Here is a 22,236-nt window from a genome sequence, read left to right on the forward strand (position 1 = left end):
AACAGTGCAAAGAGTATGAACTTTGGTTGTTATAGACAGTTGTGTGCAAGCTTTACTAAAGGTTGTAAGATTACCTAATAACCTTGATTAATACAAGTTGAATGATACCAGTTTAAGTGGAAAAATGAAAACATTTGGCTAAACCTAAACATTTGAATTCAAAACACATAACTTCTCTTTTTTAGAATATGTCATTTTTCTATCATGACTAATTTCTAAGGAGTGTTTAAATTTTTTATTCTACAAATGTTGAGGTAACAAGTCAGAGGAAGAAATTTTAAAAAGCCCACCTTTTTAAATAACCTAACTCTGCTTAACCTGTAGTCATGTGGCATAAAAGTGGTAACCCATTGTTCTTAACATACTGTTACATTGTTAATTATAGTAATTTGACCAGCATTAGTAACACAATACTTCATTCAAAGAAATTTATATTGACCCAGACACTGTTCTAAACATTGGGATAAAATAATGAAAATAAAGACAAAAATATTTGCCTTCATGGAATGTAATTCTAGTAGATGGAAAAGACTATAATTGTGTTTTAATAAATAGTTACATGTTAGGTAGTGATAACTGCTTTTCATGTAAAAGTTTTTAGTGAACCCTCTTCATTCAGATAATTTACATTGGGAGAAACCTAGGGAGCCCATGTCCTTTTAAATTGTGAGTGGCAGGGTGCCTGAGTGGCTCACTCAGTTAAGCATCTGACTCTTGATTTCAGCTCTGGCCATGATCTCAGGGTTGTGAGTTCAAGCCCTGCATTGGGATCAATGCTAGACATGGAGCCTACTTAAAAAGAAAGAAAAACTGTGTGAGGCATATCTATTCTGCTATGCACTCTTCTAGTAGATATGATTAATCATATAATTTTAAGGACATTTGAGCCACTATAACCCAAGGAAAATTGTTTTAAAATGAGCAGCCCATCCAAATACCACTTGGTTTTTAAAGCTTCATGTCTTTTTTTATTTAAAAAAGTCACTGAATATCCAGGAGAATTAGGTTTGAGATTCTGCTGTGTTCATTTTTACCTTGGTGTCAACAAAAAATATTTCTAACTTAATCACAGAAAAAGTAGAACAGCCATGGGCAACAAACAATAAAACACACAGGTATTGTGCAGTGTATAGAACAACAGGGAATAACCACAAAGTATATAAACACCAGATGATGCAACTCCTCTTTTTTTGGTGAGGTGAGAGGGTGCAAATAGTAAGAGAAAACCCACACCATTTCCTCTTGCTATTAACTTTCCTCTTTCATCTGTTGTATAGCCTTCATAATGTACTGAGAAGTGTACAGTTTTTAAGAAATTAGCATTTTCAAGGTTATCTAAAAGAAGGGTTGTTTTATGCATTGGTACACAGAACATTGTATGTTAACTTTACAAATAAGGAATCTGGAATTCTTACCAAGATTACTGATTTGTAGTATAACTGGAGAAGTGGTGAGGATTATTCTCAAAGATAATTTTTCTTTTCTTTTTTTTTTTAGATTTTTTTAAATTTTTTATTTATTTGACAGATCACAAGTAGGCAGAGAGGCAGGCAGAGAGAGACAGGAGGAGGCAGGCTCCCTGCTGAGCAGAGAGCCCGATGCGGGACTCGATCCCAGGACCCTGACATCATGACCTGAGCCAAAGGCAGAGGCTTTAACCACTGAGCCACCCAGGCGTCCCTAATTTTTCTTTTAATAATGAACTCATGTTTTGGATCATTCTGAAATTTACTCTGAAGTTGTTAAATGCCAATAAAATCTATTGCCATTTAAATAACTTCCCAATGAGCTAACCAAAAAGTCTCAAGACTGTACAGATGCTAGCTAGTAATATCTCTCTATACTGTAGCTATGTGGTCTCATTGTTTATTGCTCAGCAAACTGGCCTGGCTAGTTTAATTAACAAAAGTGATTTTTCCCAATTTTTTTGAGGGGGAAGTGATCAGTGTCATTGTAAAAGGAAAAAAAAAAGCCAGATTCATAAGCATACTACTAAAAATGTTAACATGAAGTTAGCTTAACATTTCTCTTACTGTTAGTACCTCTCCTCTCAAATGCTATGCTGAACAGTTTACATGGCTTTCCTCATTTAATCTTTGACAGTACAAAAGTCCCCATTCTTTTTTATAGATCAGAAAGTTGTGCCTTAGAGTTTTCTAGTAAGCAGAGTCTGATTATCAAGTCAAACATGTTGATCCACAACTACCCTTAAACCAGTGCTCTATGATCAACAAATAAACCTGACTGTAAATGAGCATATATTTTCCATGCTGCTACTTTCAATTGTATTTAGCACTTGTCTGACTATTGAAATGCAATTTCACCTAAACGTAATTAAGAATAGTATTGGGGTCAAAAAGGTTGATACCTTTTTTGATAGTTAAAAAGGGTCTGCATCCTTGAGGTTGGAAGCCATAATACTATAAATTGGCAGTATTTTGGCATCACTGGCTCAGAATTTAAGCCTATAGTACTATCCTCATGAAAAATTCTTTACGGCTATAGTTTCATCATAACTGGCCATCTTAGATGTGCAGGCTTTTTTAAAAGGGATGGAGAAATTGGAACACTGTAATGGAAATGGCAACTCAAATCACCTGCAAAATGAAATAAATTGTGAAATATTTCCATGTGAAAGACAACTCTTCATAATTAGAGCAAGCTGAAACCTATTATCTTCCTCTTTCTTTCTCCCTCTCTGTAAATCCAGAAAACACTTAAAAATATACATATTAGGTAGGGATCTGGAGAAAGCTATATGGCACTTGGATTATGCTAGACTAGTGCATTGCTTTGCTATTGGGTAGAACAGAACATATTTCTCAAAATGGAAATAAAACCCAACTACATATGCATTATTTTGTTATGCTCTACTTCATTTCAAATATATCTTTCATGCTAACTTGGGTTAAAGAACAATCACTGAGTAATTTAATTGTGTTCTGCAAGTATGGATGGACTGAACCTATAGAAACATGAGTCTGCCTTTTATCTCTGCTATTAAGACATGATGGATACTGAGTGCCTGGATAATATGTATTTTATAGTGTATGATAAAATGCTTCCATGCACTGTTACTTAACAGGAGTCCTGTATCTATACATGTAGTAGGTAAGATGACGTGCTTTTAAATTTTCTTCCATAACAATTCAGTAAGCAGCATTGTTCACTTACTCTTTTAATCATTTACTCAACAGATATTTGAGCACTTACTGTGATAAATAAGACACATCCTCTCCTTGGCTTCATGGAGTGACAGATGGTGCTCCTAACTATGTATTTAAGAGAGTCTATGGTAGACCCCCCTGCACATATGGCAGGCTCTGCTTGTGCCTTACCTCATACTCCCTCACTCCATTCCCACCACCCCCCATCACCTCAAATGTTGCTGTGAAAGGTTGGTGTGGACAGTTGTAACCTGACAACATCTCATTTCAGCTGCATTGGGAACTTCGTTTTCTACCTTAGCACTTCTCTGCCATATCTGCTTGGGTCACCTGTGAAAATTATGTCATTCTGATAGATGTTCTAAGCTGGGAGGATGAGATATTTATCAATGGGAAGGCCTAGACAATGGGAATAGGAGTTGGTAGGTTAATACTACTCTTTTCTGTCCACAGGCAGATAATTTTCAAGTTCTAAATGGTTTCGCTGAGGAAACCATTTCTGGAGGTTGAGCATATCCCAAAGTAAAATATACATATGCAAGCCCTGTCTCAGTCTCTGCTTCTAAGGGAAGCCCAGGCTAGAATAGTTGGCACTCTAAATCGGTCCAGTAGTCTTTTTAAAATTTTTATCTATCTATCTATCTATCTATCTATCTATCTATCTATCGATCTTTATTTATTTAATTAAATTTGACTTGAGCCTCAAGATGGGACTCTAGAAGTGGTAATTCTCTGATCACTGGGTGGTAGGATGATATGACCCCTGGCATGTGGAGTTAACATTGGTATAATGAAAACTTTGAGGATGGGTTGAGAAGAATACTGGAGATAAGACATTGGTTTATATGGTTAACAGACTGTATTACTTTATATTACCCCCAAGTGACCCTCTTTTGGACTTTGTGCTTCCTGTCCCTTGACTCTGCTAGAAAAGAGGTCCTGGATCCCACCAGGGAAATATTTCTACCAGAGGTAAAAGTTCAAATTGCCTGAAGCCCCACCACTATTTCCTCATTTTAACTCTTAATGCTGTTGAACCATTAAAAGAGTTATGTATGGGTTGGAGTGGTTGATCCTAAACATTTCTATCATAATAGAGATGTTATATACTGGGGAAAAGAAGTACATCTAAAATCCAGGAGAGTATCTTGGTGCTTCTATGCCTAGTCATGACTATAGCTAGGTAATTGCACCCACCATGGTTAAACCATGTGAAGTAGCTGAAGGCTTTGACTTCCATATATGTGTGTGATGAAGAGAAATATCAGTGTTTGTCTTGAGATGAGTTATAGCAGTGAGGACAGTGTGTTGTTTCTCTGTCACCTATTGGCCTTGATGTAGGGCACAAGTAGATCTGAATGATGTAAGTGGCGGTCTGTATTGGATGACTACTCACATTTCAGCACACTTCCTATTCCAGCTACTACTGTGGTGGTCACTGCTCAGAAGTGTAATTTGGTGGCAGCTGGCCTTAGCTGTACTACATATCCCCTGCTGTTTGCCCTGGTGTTTTTCTGTGAAGCAAGAACCAGCTCAGCCATTTTGATTCATACACCAAACAGACAGTGTTAGTTACTATATGGGGACAATTCTTGGGCAATAAGGTTAGAAGAATGTGAATAAATACTTGAAAATCACTCAAATAGGCAATTGTCAAATACATCTTCTATGACTCCTGTGAGACTTTGTCACATGACTGAACCTGAGAGAGAATCTGCTTGCCAATAATCCCCAGAATTGCCTTTTCCTCCTTCCCTTTATTTTTCTATCCATTTTCCTCCTATTTCTAGGACTACTTTACAAAATAAATGATTTACAGGCATGCCCTTGACTCAGATTTCTCCTTCTGTAGGGGAGGATGACACAGGCTAAGGCACAGCCCCTTAAAATGAGGGATGGTATGTGACATTTGGCCATCTTTAGAAGTATTTGAGATCCCCTGTGTGATAATTATTTCTGCTTTCTTTCTTAGTCGTGGTAATCGTATAAACCTGTGTTTATATGAAGCCATCTGGAATGTGGAGCCACCTCAAGGAAACCAGCTGCTCTACAAAAATGAAAGTTGGACTTCTGTCTAGTTATGTGATAAAGATTTTGGGATTTGTTAGTGAAGCTTAGCCTATAGCTCATTCTGTTTAGTTATACTGCATGTGCAGTTTGAAGAAGGAACGTAATAGCACTAACCTCTCCTTACCTAACCCTTTCCTCACTTCCAGGAAAGAGGTCCAAACTTTGTTTCCTGTATTATTCTGAACATGCTGAGCAGGATAGAGAATCTAATTAAAATCCATGTACATGTCACATAAAAATATAATTCAAGAACTTCATCTTAATCACATTTAATTACATCATCTTAATTACATTTTCCTACCTCGGAGGTACCTTCATCATCATATTTTTTTTCTCTTTTCACTCTACTGAATATCTTAATATTTTTATTCTAACTGAATGATTTGCTAAACAGTCTTTTGCATGTTTCTATAATGTAGTCATCACCATGAGCTACTTTTGGGAATGTGCTTTTTTCCTCAAAAACGATTTGAAATTTACTTGGGTTGATAACAGTAACTCCATTTTCACAGCCACCTAACAATTATGTGGATTTGCTATATTTTATTTATCCATTCTCCTTTCAATAGACATTTAGGTTGTTTCCAGAGTCGCGTGAAGGTCTGAGCTGTTCTTATACCATCCTCTCCTTCCCAGGAAAAATAGTGAGCTTTGTGGTTTATGCCCATTAAGGAGGGTTAACAACCATTTACCTTTGTGAGAGTAGCTTCTGTGACCTGTTGGGACAAGGGCCAAACTGCTCTTGGGGTCCGAGTATGTAGGACATAAAGGAGAGAGAAGGGCCTGATAGTATCTGAGTTAACAGATTTTTGGGGTTCCAGATGTGTGTTTTAGGAGAATCCTTGGCCAAGTATTAGGGGAAATCTCCCTTCTGCTTATTACTTTCATAAAACACAGATTGTATTTTAAGAAGTTTCAAAGCTCTAAGAGCCATCTATCAGAGGGGTTTATAACAGTTTTTATTTTCCATTAAAGATAGCATTAAATAATCATCCAATATTAATTCCATTGGGGCTCTGTTATAAGGTCTCTTTGTTTGCATTGTTTCAATGATTTGAGCATAAATGGAAATTCCTACCCCCTTAACCTATTCCTAGGACAAAAAAAAATAGAAATAAGATTTTTATTTCATCAAACTTTGTGGACATGGCCTGATCAGTGTTTTTCAACAAGAACTAACCAGTATTCATCTTTTATTATCCATGATGGCAGAAATGACTTCTGTTACAACCTTTTTCTTACCTGGGACATTGATAGTTTATCAAATGTATGACGTCCACCTATCTGACAAGGAAGCAAGCATGGATATAGTCCCGTGATACAATGCAAGATATAAGGAGTAAAAAGTAGCTCCCATGTTTTCTCTTCTCTCTTTGGTAACCCTACGTGAATGATCTCCTGGGTGTAAAAGGACCTAGGATTTGCTAGAACCTGTTTAACAAGGTGCTCTGAGGCCATAAGTTTATAGATGAAGTTATATGTCACATGGTGAATGATCAAAAAGCCCCCACTTCCTGCTCCCACAGTATTGATCTGAATCCCCAGATAATCACTAATTGGTGGTGGTTTTTATGCATAAACTAAAAGTAAAAAAGAATAGTAGTGTTTTTGAAAGGTGAGCACAGGGAGGAAATAGACTGTGGTGTTTATGATAGAGGAGCTAAGAAGGGTTGTCCAGAGATATACTTCTCAGGAACTGAGAAAGGTTCTCAGATTGTATGGGACGACTCATGTGTAGGAGTCAGCAATCTGCTTCCATGCAGTACCCAGGGACATAGCAGAATTTCAGAAGAGATTGAAAGCTGCTTACCAAGGGACCTGACTCCTCTACGTGGCAAAGACTGTGGTGTCCAAGATGCCCAATCAAATAAGTGTTCTCTGCTTCATATTGACCATAGGGCTTTTCCAGTGTAGACTGATGAAAGGTTCTTGTTAAAATATTGGAATAAATAAGAACCTGGAACTCTTACATAACCTTGGAGAAGAACTCTACAAATCCTAATGAGATTGAATTTCTTGCTGTTCATGAGGGGAAGCTCAGAAGGGATTTGATTTAGAGATTAGAAATAGAAGTTTAGAGACAGAAATAATAATAATACATAATTTCTCTATCTCTGAGAGATGAGTAATAAATTTCATACTTGCTATAGTTGAAAACGTTAATGTAATAAACATGTCAGTAAAAATCTGAATATGCACTCTGAAACTGTGACATAGACTAAAACTAATGGCCCTTTACTCCACTAGACTCTACCTGGAGGTTGGTACAACATCTGATAAGTGTCCAGCACAAAGCAAATCAGTTCTTTTTAAAATATTTTATTTATTTGACAGACAGAGATCACAAGTAGGCAGAGAGGCAGGCAGGGGGGGGCGGGGAAGAAGGCTCCCCGCTGAGCAGAGAGCCCGATGCAGGGCTCAATCCTAGGACCCTGAGATCATGACCCAAGCCAAAGGCAGAGGTTTAACCCACTGAGCCACCCAGGCGCCCCAGGAAATCAGTTTTTAAAAAGCTATTAATAAGTCCTGTCACTTCTACTTCCAAGATGATCATTTTAACAGTGAGAGCAATAAATAACCTTAATTATGCTCTCTGCCAAGAATGCTTCTAATCACTTCACATACATTATTAAATGTGACAGAAGGGTTATATGTTAGTATCCCAATCTTCCAGAAAAACAAACAAGGGCTCTGAAAGTCACTTGCCCACCTCTAGTCCATATATTTCACTTTATATTCTTTGCCTCCACCTTAATCTGTGATCAGTCGTTTCTTTCTTTGATAACTGTAATAGCCTTTTAATGGCTTCTCTGTATACTCTCCTGCCTGTCTTTTCCATTTCCCACAGGACAACCAGAGCGAATTTTCAGAAACTACCTTACATTCTACCACTTTCCTGATCCTTTGGGGTCTTCCCATTGCTTTCTTGTTACCATGATGTTCTGGACTCAGTTTATGCCCAGTTTAATTGGCTCTGTTTAATGAGGCAAATCAGGAAGAAATTGACAACCTGAATAGACTGATATCTAGTAACGAGATTGAAGCAGTGATCAAAAACCTCCCAGAAAACAAGAACCCAGGACCTGATGGATTCCCTGGGGAATTCTACCAAACATTGAAATAAGAAATAATACTTATTCTCCTGAAGCTGTCTCAAAAAACTGAAGCAGAATGAAAACTTCCAGACTCTTTTAATGAAGCCAGCATTACCCTGATCCCCAAACCAGGAAAAGACCCCACCAAAAAGGGAGAATTTCTGACCAATATCCCTGATGAATATGGATGCTAAGATTCTCAACAAGCTCCTAGCTAATGGGATCCAACAGTACATTAAGAAGATTATCCACCATGACCAGGTGGGATTTATCGCTGGGTTGAAAGGGTGGTTCAACATTTGCAAATAAATCAATCTGATAGAACAAATTAATAAGAGAAGAGAGAAGAACCACATGGTCCTCTCAACTGATGCAGACAAAGCATTTGACAAGATACAGCATCCATTCCTGATTAAAATGTTTCAAAGTGTAGGGTTAGAGAGAACATCCCTCAACTTCATTAAACCTATCTATGAAAAACACACAGCAAATAACATCATTAACAGGGAAAAGCTTGCAGCCTTCTCTTTGAGATCAGGAACATGACAAGGATTGCACTCTCACCACTCTTGTTCAACATAGTATTAGAAGTCCTAGCAACAGCAATCAGACAACAAAGAGAAATAAAATGTATTCAAATTGGCAATGAAGAAGTCAAACTCTCTCTCTTCACAGATGACATGATACTTTATATGGAAAACCCAAAAAACTCTACCCCAAACTGCTAGAACTCATACAGTAATTCAGTAATATGGCAGGATACAAAATCAGTGTACAGAAATCAGTTGCTTTCTTATACACTAACAATTAAAATACAGAAAGGGAAATTAGAGAATCGATTCCATTTACTATAGCACCAAGAACCATAAGATACCTGGGAATAAACCTAACCAAAGAGGTAAAGGATCTGTACTCTAGGAACTACAGAATACTCATGAAAGAAATTGAAGAAGACACAAAAAGAAGGAAGACCATTCCATGCTCATGGATCCCAAGAATAAGCATTGTTAAAATGTCTATACTGCCTAGGGATGCCTGGGTGGCACAGTTGTTGGGCATCTGCTTTCAGCTCAGGTCGTGATCCCAGCGTCCTAGGATCGAGTCCCACATCAGGCTCCCTGCTTGGCGGGAGGCTTGCTTCTCTCTCTCCCACTCCCCCAGCTTGTGTTCCCTCTCTCGCTGCTCACGGTGTCTCTCTGTCAAATAAATGAGTAAAATCTTTAAAAAAAATGTCTATACTGCCTAGAGCAATCTATACTTTCAGTGCCATTCTGATAAAAATTTCACCAGCATTTTTCAAAGAGCTGGAGTAAACAATCCTAAAATTTGTAGGGCAAATATGAAGAAGAAGAAAAAACAGTGTCAGGGCGCCTGGGTGGCTCAGTGGTTAAAGCCTCTGCCTTCAGCTCGGGTCATGATCCTGGGGTTTTGGGATCGAGCCCTGCATTGGGCTCTCTGCTTGTCAGGGAGCCTGCTTCCTCCTCTCTCTCTGTCTGCCTGCCTCTCTGCCTACTTGTGATCTCTATCTGTCAAATGAATAAATAAAATCTTTAGAAAAAAAAAAAGAAAAAACAGTGTCTGAGATTAGGCAGGAATACAAATGTTCCTATTCTAAATTATTCATGAGTCCTCATGGCTTAAGGAAGAGTTCATGAACAATAGAGTAACAAGATGATTGGCCATATTCAGGGAAATGAACAAAAACCTTCTTAATCTTAAAGATTCAAGGGATTTTGAGAGGACCTATTAGAACTGGGTAGATTAAGAACATAGAACATAGCATAACTACTATATATGGAGCAGATTGAGAATATTTACTCTATATGTAATCAATGCAGTGGTTATGCCATACTTCAGATTCAATCTTGATCTCTTAGGTCCTAAGGACTGAATACATTCTCAGAACAAGAACTGAAATGACTGTCCAGGGAATCCAATTAAGTTTACGGATTTAAAAAAAAAATGTACTTACTCTCTGAATTGCATTACATTTCTGTAAGATTTTCTGGACAAATTTCAAGTAGCAAATATTAACTCTGGTTCTTAGTAACACTATTTGATAAAGCTTCCTCCATCCACCAACCCATTGAACTATAATAACTTCTGGTAGACAAAGTTGCAGTTTCTTTCCCTATCAAACTCAAGTTGTACCAATCAATTGAAAAGATTCTTTTTTCAATCTGTCCTAAAGGGAGAAATGGGGAGGGCAAGTAAATGTTTAATTACCTACCACTATTTTGAGAAATCTGTCTTGGTTCCATCTTGATAGTTCATTTTATCCTGATATATTGTTGACAACTCCTGTTTCACCCCCTATTCATTGCACAGCAACTGGTATGTTCAGGTGAGATTTGTCACATATCTTGTAAATCCTGTCTGGAGACAACCTATTAGCATAATTCATACATTGCCACAGTTTGATCTATCCATAGTGATTCAGGAAGAGGTGTGTAACCTATATTAAACTAATCAGAGTAAGGCTTTGAAGAAATGGCCTCAAGAGATGCTTTATGGATGACAGATCAGAAAGTATTTTAGCCTTTATTACCATGAAGCTCATATTTAGTAATGGGCAGAGCCAAGCAAATGGAATTGGATCCCTAATTAAAAACATTCTTGAGCCTGTTAACTCTGTTTTTAGTTACATATACTAGTAAGTTACTCCTATTTAGCCCAGTTTGAGTTATTTGTAACCAAAAGTATCTTCCCTGATAGAAAGCTATTGTCTTAACTGACACAATAGCTAACATTCAATATGCTATGCATTGTGCAAATCACTTGTTTTTCACATTATAAAAGTTTATTTTTTTTTACTTGGATCCTATCTTTTTCTCAAAATTTCTACAGAATGTACATTCATCTTTATAGATTCAATATCACCTCTTCAACTGTGTTTCTCAGTGACTTTGTACATGGTCAAGTGTCTTCCATTGAAAGAACACACAACTTCTCATTGCTTGTCATGTTTTTGTTATTTTCTCTGACATAAAACATTATATTAGTTTCCGATGTCCCATATAATTTGACAGGGAAGCATCATAATAGAATGATCAACTTCTCATGGTGAAACCAAGTATAATCAAAGTATGTGTTTTTAAATGTTGAGGTTAGTGAATCTGCTAAGGATAAGTGTGCCCTATATGCTAGGTGTATACCTCTTCAGTCCTTGCAATTAGGATGAAAATAAGCACATATTTTCCCATAGGGACTGCTGAAAACTGGATGGTAGCTGTTATGAATTAAATGTTATGTAAAAGAAACCATTTGTAGAAAGAATAATTGCAAATGTATCTCCTAATTTCATGTGGACCATTAGTTAACTCACCATGAACAAACCAGGAACCCAGCTATCCTTTTTTATGAATGCATTTTTATTTTTGGTTTACACAGAGGTAACCAAAATCAGGTACTTTATTTTATTTTATCATTTGGTTTCAATCAAAAAGGTATTTCCCCTCAAAATAAAAATTCAACAGATTTTCAAGGTAACTGAGGAGAAGTTAAAGACTATTTGGGAATTTAATATGAATAAAATGAGAGAAAGTTGTTGGGAGAAAATTTCATATCTCAAATGTATCATTTGATAACATATTTTTTTTTAAATTTTATTTTTTATAAACATATATTTTTATCCCCAGGGGTACAGGTCTGTGAATCGCCAGGTTTACACACTTCACAGCACTCACCATAGCACATACCCTCCGCAATATCCATAACCCCACCCCCCCTCCCAACCCCCCTCCCCCCATCAACCCTCAGTTTGTTTTATGAGATTAAGAGTCACTTATGGTTTGTCTCCCTCCCAATCCCATCTTGTTACATTTATTCTTCTCCTACCCCCTTAACCCCCCCATGTTGCATCTCCTCTCCCTCATATCAGGGAGATCATATGATAGTTGTCTTTCTCCGATTGACTTATTTCGGTAAGCATGATACCCTCTAGTTCCATCCACGTCGTCGCAAATGGCAAGATTTCATTTCTTTTGATGGCTGCATAGTATTCCATTGTGTATATATACCACTTCTTCTTTATCCATTCATCTGTTGAAGGACATCTAGGTTCTTTCCATAGTTTGGCTATTGTAGACATTGCTGCTATAAACATTCGGGTGCACGTGCCCCTTCGGATCACTACGTTTGTATCTTTAGGGTAAATACCCAGCAGTGCAATTGCTGGGTCATAGGGTAGTTCTATTTTCAACATTTTGAGGAAACTCCATGCTGTTTTCCAGAGTGGTTGCACCAGCTTGCATTCCCACCAACAGTGTAGGAGGGTTCCCCTTTCTCCGCATCCTCGCCAGCATCTATCATTTCCTTACTTGTTAATTTTAGCCATTCTGACTGGTGTGAGGTGATATCTCATTGTGGTTTTGATTTGTATTTCCCTGATGCCGAGTGATGTGGAGCACTTTTTCATGTGTCTGTTGGCCATCTGGATGTCTTCTTTGCAGAAATGTCTGTTCATGTCCTCTGCCCATTTCTTGATTGGATTATTTGTTCTTTGGGTGTTGAGTTTGCTAAGTTCTTTATAGATTTTGGACACTAGCCCTTTATCTGATATGTCATTTGCAAATATCTTCTCCCATTCTGTCAGTTGTCTTTTGGATTTGTTCACTGTTTCCTTTGCTGTGCAAAAGCTTTTGATCTTGATAAAATCCCAATAGTTCATTTTTGCCCTTGCTTCCCTTGCCTTTGGTGATGTTCCTAGGAAGATGTTGCTGTGGCTGACGTCGAAGAGGTTGCTGCCTGTGTTCTCCTCAAGGATTTTGATGGATTCCTTTCTCACATTGAGATCCTTCATCCATTTTGAGTCTATTTTCATGTGTGGTGTAAGGAAATGGTCTCTCCTCTTTCATTCATGATTTTATTTATTTGGGTCCTTTCTCTTTTCTTTTTGATAAGTCTGGCCAGAGGTTTATCAATCTTATTAATTCTTTTCAAAGAACCAGCTCCTAGTTTCGTTGATTTGTTCTATTGTTTTTTTTGGTTTCTATTTCATTGATTTCTGCTCTGATCTTTATGATTTCTCTTCTCCTGCTGGGTTTAGGGTTTCTTTCTTGTTCTTTCTCCAGCTCCTTTAGGTGTAGGGTTAGGTTGTGTACCTGAGATCTTTCTTGTTTCTTGAGAAAGGCTTGTACCGCTATATATTTTCCTCTCAGGACTGCCTTTGTTGTATCCCACAGATTTTGAACCGTTGTGTTTTCATTATCATTTGTTTACATGAATTTTTTCAATTCTTCTTTAATTTCCTGATTGACCCATTCATTCTTTAGAAGGATGCTGTTTAGTCTCCATGTATTTGGGTTCTTTCCAAATTTCCTCTTGTGATTGAGTTCTAGCTTTAGAGCATTATGGTCTGAAAATACGCAGGGAATGATCCCAATCTTTTGATACCGGTTGAGACTTGATTTAGGACCAAGAATGTGATCTATTCTGGAGAATGTTCCATGTGCACTAGAGAAGAATGTTTATTCTGTTGCTTTGGGATGAAATGTTCTGAATATATCTGTGATGTCCATCTGGTCCAGTGTGTCATTTAAGGCCTTGATTTCCTTGTTGATCTTTTGCTTGGATGATCTGTCCATTTCAGTGAGGGGAGTGTTAAAATCCCCTACTATTATTGTATTATTGTCGATGTGTTTCTTTGATTTTGTTATTAATTGGTTTATATAGTTGGCAGCTCCCACGTTAGGGGCATAGATATTTAAAATTGTTAGATCTTCTTGTTGGACAGTTCCTTTGAGTATGATATAGTGTCCTTCCTCATCTCTTATTATAGTCTTTGGCTTAAAATCTAATTGATCTGCTATAAGGATTGCCACTCCTGCTTTCTTCTGATGTCCATTAGCATGGTAAATTCTTTTCACCCCCTCACTTTAAACCTGGAGGTGTCTTCGGGTTTAAGATGAGTTTCTTGTAGGCAACATATAGATGGGTTTTGTTTTTTTATCCATTCTGATACCCTGTGTCTTTTGATTGGGGCATTTAGCCCATTAACATTCAGGGTAACTATTGAGAGATTGAATTTAGTGCCATTGTATTGCCTGTAAGGTGACTGTTATTGTATATTGTCTCTGTTCCTTTCTGATCTACTACTTTTAGGGTCTCTCTTTGCTTAGAGGACCCCTTTCAATATTTCCTGTAGAGCTGGTTTGGTGTTTGCAAATTCTTTCAGTTTTTGTTTGTCCTGGAAGCTTTTAATCTCTCCTTCTATTTTCAATGATAGCCTAGCTGGATATAGTATTCTTGGCTGCATGTTTTTCTCGTTTAGTGCTCTGAATATATCATGCCAGCTCTTTCTGGCCTGCCAGGTCTCTGTGGATAAGTCTGCTGCCAATCTCATATTTTTACCATTGTATGTTACAGACTTCTTTTCCCAGGCTGCTTTCAGGATCTTTTCTTTGTCACTAAGACTTGTCAATTTTACTATTAGGTGACGGGGTGTGGACCTATTCTTATTGATTTTGAGGGGGGTTCTCTGAACCTCCTGGATTTTGATGCTTGTTCCCTTTGCCATATTGGGGAAATTCTCTCCAATAATTCTCTCCAATATACCTTCTGCTCCCCTCTCCGTTTCCTCTTCTTCTGGAATCCCAATTATTCTAATGTTGTTTCATCTTATGGTGTCACTTATCTCTCGAATTCTCCCCTCATGGTCCAGTAGCTGTTTGTCCCTCTTTTGCTCAGCTTCTTTATTCTCTGTCATTTGGTCTTCTATATCGCTAATTCTTTCTTCTGCCTCATTTATCCTAGCAGTGAGAGCCTCCATTTTTGATTGTACCTCATTAATAGCTTTTTTGATTTCAACTTGGTTAGATTTTAGTTCTTTTATTTCTCCAGAAAGGGCTTTTGTATCTCCCGAGAGGGTTGCTTTAATATCTTCCATGCCTTTTTCAAGCCTGTCTAGAACCTTGAGAATCGTCATTCTGAACTCTAGATCTGACATATTACAATGTCTGTATTGATTAGGTCCCTAGCTTTTGGTACTGCTTCTTGTTCTTTTTTTTGTTGTGAATTTTTCCGCCTTGTCATTTTGTCCAGATGAGAGTATATGAAGGAGCAAGTAAAATACTAAAAGGGTGGCCACAACCCCAGGAAAATATGCTTTAGCCAAATCAGAAGAGATCCCAAATCGTGAGGGGGGAGAAAGGGGATAAATAGGGGTTCAGAAAAAAAAAAAGAAAAAAAAAGAAACTAGAAACTATTAAAAAAAGAAAGTCGATAAAAAATATAAAAGGAAAAAAAATATATATATATATATTAGATAAACTATTTAAAACGTTAAAAAAAGAAAACGGTAAAAGTTAAAAAATTTTAGCAGAAGAAGAGAAAAAAAAATTGAAAAAGAGAAAAAAAATTAAATTAACTGCAAGGCTAAAAAATCATGGGGAGAAAGCCATGAGTTCCATGCTTTGCTTTCTCCTCCTCTGGAATTCCGCCGCTCTTCCTTGGTATTGAAACTGCACTCCTTGGTAGGTGAACTTGGTCCTGGCTGGGTTTCTCATTGATCTTCTGGGGGAGGGGCCTGTTGTAGTGATTCTCAAGCGTCTTTGCCCCAGGCGGAGTTGCACCGCCCTTACCTGGGTCCGCTCGGGTTTGCTGGGTTTGCTTTCGGGAGCTTTTGTTCCCTGAGTGCTTTCTGTAGAGTTCCGGAGGATGGGAGTGAAGATGGCGGCCTCCCAGTCTCCGGCCCGGAGGAGCCGAGAGCCCGGGGCCCCACTCCTCAGTGCACCCTCAGTGAATAGCGCCGAATGACTCCCGCCACCCTGGCCTCCGGCCGCGCTCCGAGCTGACCGAGCCTGCGACCGGTTCAAGGTAACCCCGAGCTGAGAGTCACTCCTCGGCTCTGTCTCTGTAGCCGGCTTCCCCGTTCTAATACCGGTAAGCTCTGCGACACTGAGACACCCCCGATCCTTCTGTGACCCTGTGGGACCTGAGGCCGCACTGACCCCGCCTGGGTTTCACCCCAGTTAAGCCTCTGGAGCAATGCCCCTCAGCAGAACAGACTTTTAAAAGTCCGGATTTTGTGCTCCGTTGCTCCGCCGTTCACCGGGAGCCGGCCCCTCCCCCCGCAGTCTATCTTCCCGCCGCTTTGGATTCACTTCTCCGCCAGTCCTACCTTGCAGAAAGTGGTTGATTTTCTGTTTCTGGAATTGCTGTTCTTCTTCTCTTCAATCTCCTGTTGGATTTGTAGGTGTTTGCAATCTATAGATAAGCTATTTAGCTGATCTCCCGCTACCTGAAGTAGTCTCAGCCTGCTACTTCTCCGCCATCTTGACTCCCACCTTGATAACATATTTTTATAGTGAAGGTGGGAAGTATAGAAAATTTTTTTAATTATCTGGATATGAGAAAATATTTTTGACTTCTGAATAACCTTATAATGTAAAGGTGACTTAAGAAAATAAGGCACATAGAATAAGTTAAAATCTTAGGAAAAATTAAAAAGTCATCTAGGAAACAATAGCCTGAGTTCAGATAGTTGAATTTTAAGATATTCCTACTTCTTCTGAGGATTAACTTTTTGCCTAGATAAGGAATGTCAGAAGAGTGGAAAGGAAATTTACAAAAGGGAAATTAAAAACTTGATATGTACACAGCTGTGTAGAAGGGTTATATTTAGTTGCCAATATTAAGAACTGTTACCTGGTTAAAGTAGCATAAAACATTCATTTTTTTATCCTTTTAACTGCTATAATCTGTGGTTATTAGTTTCCAGTTTAATGATAAATATTACAAATGCCTAAAAATGAATAGCCATGTTAAAATTTGTTTTTCTCTTATGTGTCTTTCAAATGAATGTAAAGATGATAGAAGAAGATAGCCAATAGTCACTTCACTGAACATTCGATTATTAAAATGCTAATGAAGAAACTTGTTAATTTTTCAACAGATAGTATACAGGACCATTTTTAACTTTGTCTAGGAGAAAGCCAATTCAATTCATTTAGGTGTTAACAGAAAGCAGTCTATTTTTTGTTAAACAGAAAAAAAGTGTTTAATTTGATTGCATTGATTTCACACATTTCATAGAAGACTTCCTTGTCCTGTCCCTAGGGAGACACAATGAGTAATGGAAGGGGGTCTTTTCCATGTGAGCAGGAAATGTGGTCTAATAAATGGAACTTTAAAAATTTTAATATCTGGGGTACCTGGGTGGCTCAGTGGGTTAAAGCCTCTGCCTTCGGCTCAGGTCATGATCCCAAGGTCCTGGGATCGAGCCCAGCATCGGGCTCTCTGCTTAGAGGGGAGCCTATTTCCTCCTCTCTCTCTGCCTGCTTCTCTACCTGCTTGTGATCTCTGTCAAATAAATAAATAAAATCTTTAAAAAAATTAGTATCTGTCCTAAGTTTTGCTATCCAGACTCCTAGAGGGAAAGGTTGCTAATTTTACAGTGTATCCTAGAATACTATGGACTGGCAGAAATCCAGCAAAACTTCATTATAAAAGGGATGAATGTTTTTAAAAAGCCTAGCAAAATTAAAGTACTTAGCTTTAGGTAGAAGGAGTAGATATCAAGAGAAGGAAATAATGTTTTAAAATTTTTAGCAACTTTTCAGAATTATCTTTGCATAAGTGCAGATATGCTACCATTACTTATACCTTCTCAAATCAATATCTACAATTTCATAAAATAAAAATTTCATAACTTGAAATTGTGAAAAATAAAACGCAGTGGATAGTTAAGGGCATAGTTTTATTCAATATTCAATATATGATATTGCAATAAAGAGAATATATATTAATGAGTAATATTAAAGAGAAATTACATGGGATGGAATTATTTAGGCAAGGAAGACTTTATTTAAGACTATTGTAATGGGAGAGAGAGACTATTGCAATAGATCAGAGATATTGAACTCAAATGCAACCAGACAAAAAGTGGGAATTTAAATGTGCTGGAATGAACAAGCAGAAAAGTATAGGAGGACCTTCAAGGGGGGGGGGGGGTTGATCTATGGGATTAGACCAACACTCTTAATAAACTGGTACTTTTCAAAGTTAGGCTTCTACCTCCCACAGAGACTGGGAGATGAGTGCTGTCCTTTTTCCCCCCCCCCCCCCCACCTTTGGAAAGGTCAACAATTTACTCTGCATTTTCCTTAATTGTATCATTTTTTTGGGGAAATTTTGTTTAAATTCAATTAATTAACATACAATGTATTATTAGTTTCAGAGGTAGAGGTTAGTGATTCATCAGTCTCATATAATACCCTATGCTCATTACATCATGTGCCCTCCTTAATGTCCATAACACACTTATGCCATCCTCATCCCTCCCTTTTCTTTTGTTTTCTTTTTTTTTTTCAAGATTTTATTTATTTATTTGACAGAGAGAGATCACAAGTAGGCAGAGAGGCAGGCAGAGAGAGAGAGGAAGCAGGCTCCCTGCAGAGCAGAGAGCCTGATGTGGGGCTTGATCCCAGGACCCTGGGATCATGACCTGAGTCGAAGGCAGAGGCTTAACCCACTGAGCCACCCAGGCGTCCATCCCTCCCCTTTCTTGATGGTTACATTTTAAAGGAATTGCCCACAATTCCTTGAGAAAGGCATTCTAGGTTATAAGCTAGCAAGAGGCTGGGAAATGATAAACACCTTGAAAGGGCATGGAATGATTTTGTAATTGCAAGGTTTCTTAAGTAAATGCTCAAAGAAAGGGGAACTCAGGGGTCTATAGTCAGGAAGAAATGTCTAAAGTTTAGTCGAGTTGAATGGAAGGTTAAGACTTTCATACTTCTGTTTAGGAAAGTCTGAAGAGGAGAAAAATTGGGGTTTTATACCAAAAAAGACTCATGGTGGGGTGGAGATGAACATTAACTTGTCGAGGAAAGGTGGAAGTATGATCTATTTCAGAGCATATAATGGCCATTTATCAGGACACAAAAGGATGAGGAAGGATTTTTTTTTTGTCTTTTGTTATTCTCTATTCTAAACCATCTCATTCAGGGGACACAGGGCTCAGATTAAGTTCGACATTCTTAAATAGATACAAGATCCCCTTTCATCCAAGGTGATGTAATTAGCTTAGAATACTGTTTTCTAAGTGGGAAACTGTTGCAAGATTCTTGTTTTGTTTTAATTTAAATTCAGGTTTGTTTACCTATAGTGTAGTATTGGTTTTAGAAGTAGAATTTAGTGACTCATCACTTACATATAACACCCAGTGCTCATCTTAACAAGAGCCCTCCTTAATGCTCATCATGCATTTAACCTGTCTACTGACCCACCTTCCCTCCAGTAGCCCTGTTTGTTCTCTATAGATAAGAATCTGTTTCCCAGTTTGCCTCTTTTCCCCCCATGTTCATCAGTTTCATTTCTTAAATTCCGTATGAGTGAAATCATATGGTATTTGTCTTTCTCTGACTGACTTATTTCACTTAGCATAATAGTCTCAAGCTCCATCCATGTCATTGCATATGGCAAAATTTCATTCTTTTTTATGGCTGAGTAATTATATATATCACGTCTTCTTTATCTGTTCATCACATCAGTCAATGTACTTTTGGGCCTTTTCCATAATTTGGGTATTAATGCTGCTATAAACTGTCCCCTTGAATCTGTATTTTTGTACCCTTTGGATAAATACCTATTAGTGCAATTGCTAGATCACAGAGTAATTCTATTTTGAGGAACTCCATGTTGTTTTCAAGAGTGGCTGCACCACTTTGCATTCCCAACATTGCAAAAGGTTGCCCCTTTCTCTGCATCCCTACCATCTTTTGTTTCCTGTGTTAATTTTAGCCATTTCTGACACATGTGATGTGATATCTTGTTGGAGTTTTGATTTGTATTTTCCTGATGATGAGTGATACTAAGAATCTTTTCAGGGGCGCCTGGGTGGCTCAGTGGGTTACGCCTCTGCCTTCGGCTCAGGTCATGATCTCAGGGTCCTGGGATCGAGTCCCACATTGGGCTCTCTGCTCAACAGGGAGCCTGTTTCTTCCTCTCTCTCTGCCTGCCTCTCTGCCTACCTGTGATCTCTCTCTGTCAAATATATAAATAAAATCTTAAAAAAAAAGAATCTTTTCATTTTCTGTTAGCTAGTTGGATATCTTCTTTGGAAACTGTCTATTCAAGTCTTTGGTCCATTTCCTAACTGGATTATTTTTGGGGTGTTCAGTTTTATAAGTTCTTAATATATTTTGGATACTAACCCTTTATAAGATAAGTCATTTGCAAATATTTTCTCTGATTCTGTAGGTTGCCTTTTACTTCTCTTGACTGTCTTCCTTCACTGTGCAGAAGCTTTTTATCTTGATGAGGTCTCAAGGGTTCATTTATGCTCTTGTTTCCCTTGCCTCTGGAAATGTGTCTAATATATGACTTCAGCCAAAGTCACAGAAGTCGCTTCCTGTTTTCTCCTCTAGGAGTTTGATGGTTTATTGTCTTATATTTAGGTCTTTCATCCATTTTGAATTTACTTTTGTGTATGGTATAAGAAAGTGGTCTGGTTTCATTCTTCTGCATGCTGCTCTTCAGTTTTCCCAACACCACTTGTTGAAGAGATCATCTTTTTTCCTTTGGATATATATTTCTGCTTTGTTGAAGATTGGTTGGCCATCCATCTGTGGGTCCATTTCTGGGCTCTCTATTCCATTTCATTGATCCAGTACCACACTGTCTTAATGACTACAGTTTTGTAATACAGCTTGAAATTTGAGATTGTGATGCCTCCCACTTTGCTCTTCTTTTTCAACATAACTTTGTTTACTTATGGTCTTTTGTGGTTCCATATCAATTTTACAATTGTTTGTTCTAGCTCTGTGAAAAATGCTGGTGATATATTTATAGGGATGGCATTGAATGTGTAGATTCCTTTAGGTAGTATAGGTGTTTTATCAGTATTTGTTCTTCCAGTCCACAAGCATGGAATGTTTTTCCATTTCTTTGTGTCTTCTTTAATTTCTTTCATAAGTGTTCTATGGTCTTCAGTGTAGAGATCTTTTACCTCTTTGGTTAGGTTTATTTGTAGTTATCTTTGGGTTTTGGTGCAGTTGTAAAAGGGACCGATTCCTTGGTTTCTCTTTATGCTGATTCATTATTGGTACATACAAATACAACAGCTTTCTGTACATTTATTTTTATATCCTGCACATTTGTTGAATTTATGTCTTTCTTCTGGCAATTTTTTTGTAAGTCTTTAGGTTTTCTACATAGAGTATCAAATTATCTGCAAATAGTGAAAGTTTGGCTTCTTCCTTGCTGATTAAGTTGACTTTTTCTTTTTGATTTCTGCTTGAAGAGGCTAAGACATCTAATCTATGTTAAATAACAGTCAAAGTAAACATCCTTGTCTTGTCCCTGACTGTAGGAGAAAGGCTCTCTGTTTTTCCCTGTGGAGGTTGATACTAGCTGTGGGCCTTTCATATATGGTTTTTAAGATGTTAAGGTATGTTTCTTCTATCCCTACTTTGATGAAGGTTTTTATCAAGAAATGTTGCTGGATTTTGTCAAATGTTTCTTCTGTATCTATTGAGAAGATCATATGGTTTTTATCTTTATATTTACATGGTGTATCAGGTTGATTGACTTGCAGATATTGAACCACTCCTGGGGTCCAGGAATAAATCCCACTTGACCAAGGTGAATAGTCCTTTTAAAGTACTGTTGGACTCAATTAGCTAGTATTTTGTTGAGAACTTTGGCACTCATATTATCAAGGGCATTTGTCTGTAGTAGAGTCTTTATCTGGTTTTGGGATCAAGGTACTGTAGGCTTGTAAAGTGAGTTTGGAAGTTTCCCTTCCATGTGTATTTTTTTGGAACAGCTTCAGCAGAATAGGTATTAATTCTCATTTAAATATCTAGTAGAATTCTCCTGGGAGGCCATTTGGCCCTGGACCCTTGTTTGTTGGGAGATTTTTTATTACAGATTCAATTTATTTTCTGGTTATAGGTCTGCTC

Source organism: Lutra lutra, chromosome 2 (assembly GCF_902655055.1).
Source record: "Lutra lutra chromosome 2, mLutLut1.2, whole genome shotgun sequence".
In the NCBI taxonomy this organism is placed as follows: Eukaryota; Metazoa; Chordata; class Mammalia; order Carnivora; family Mustelidae; genus Lutra; species Lutra lutra.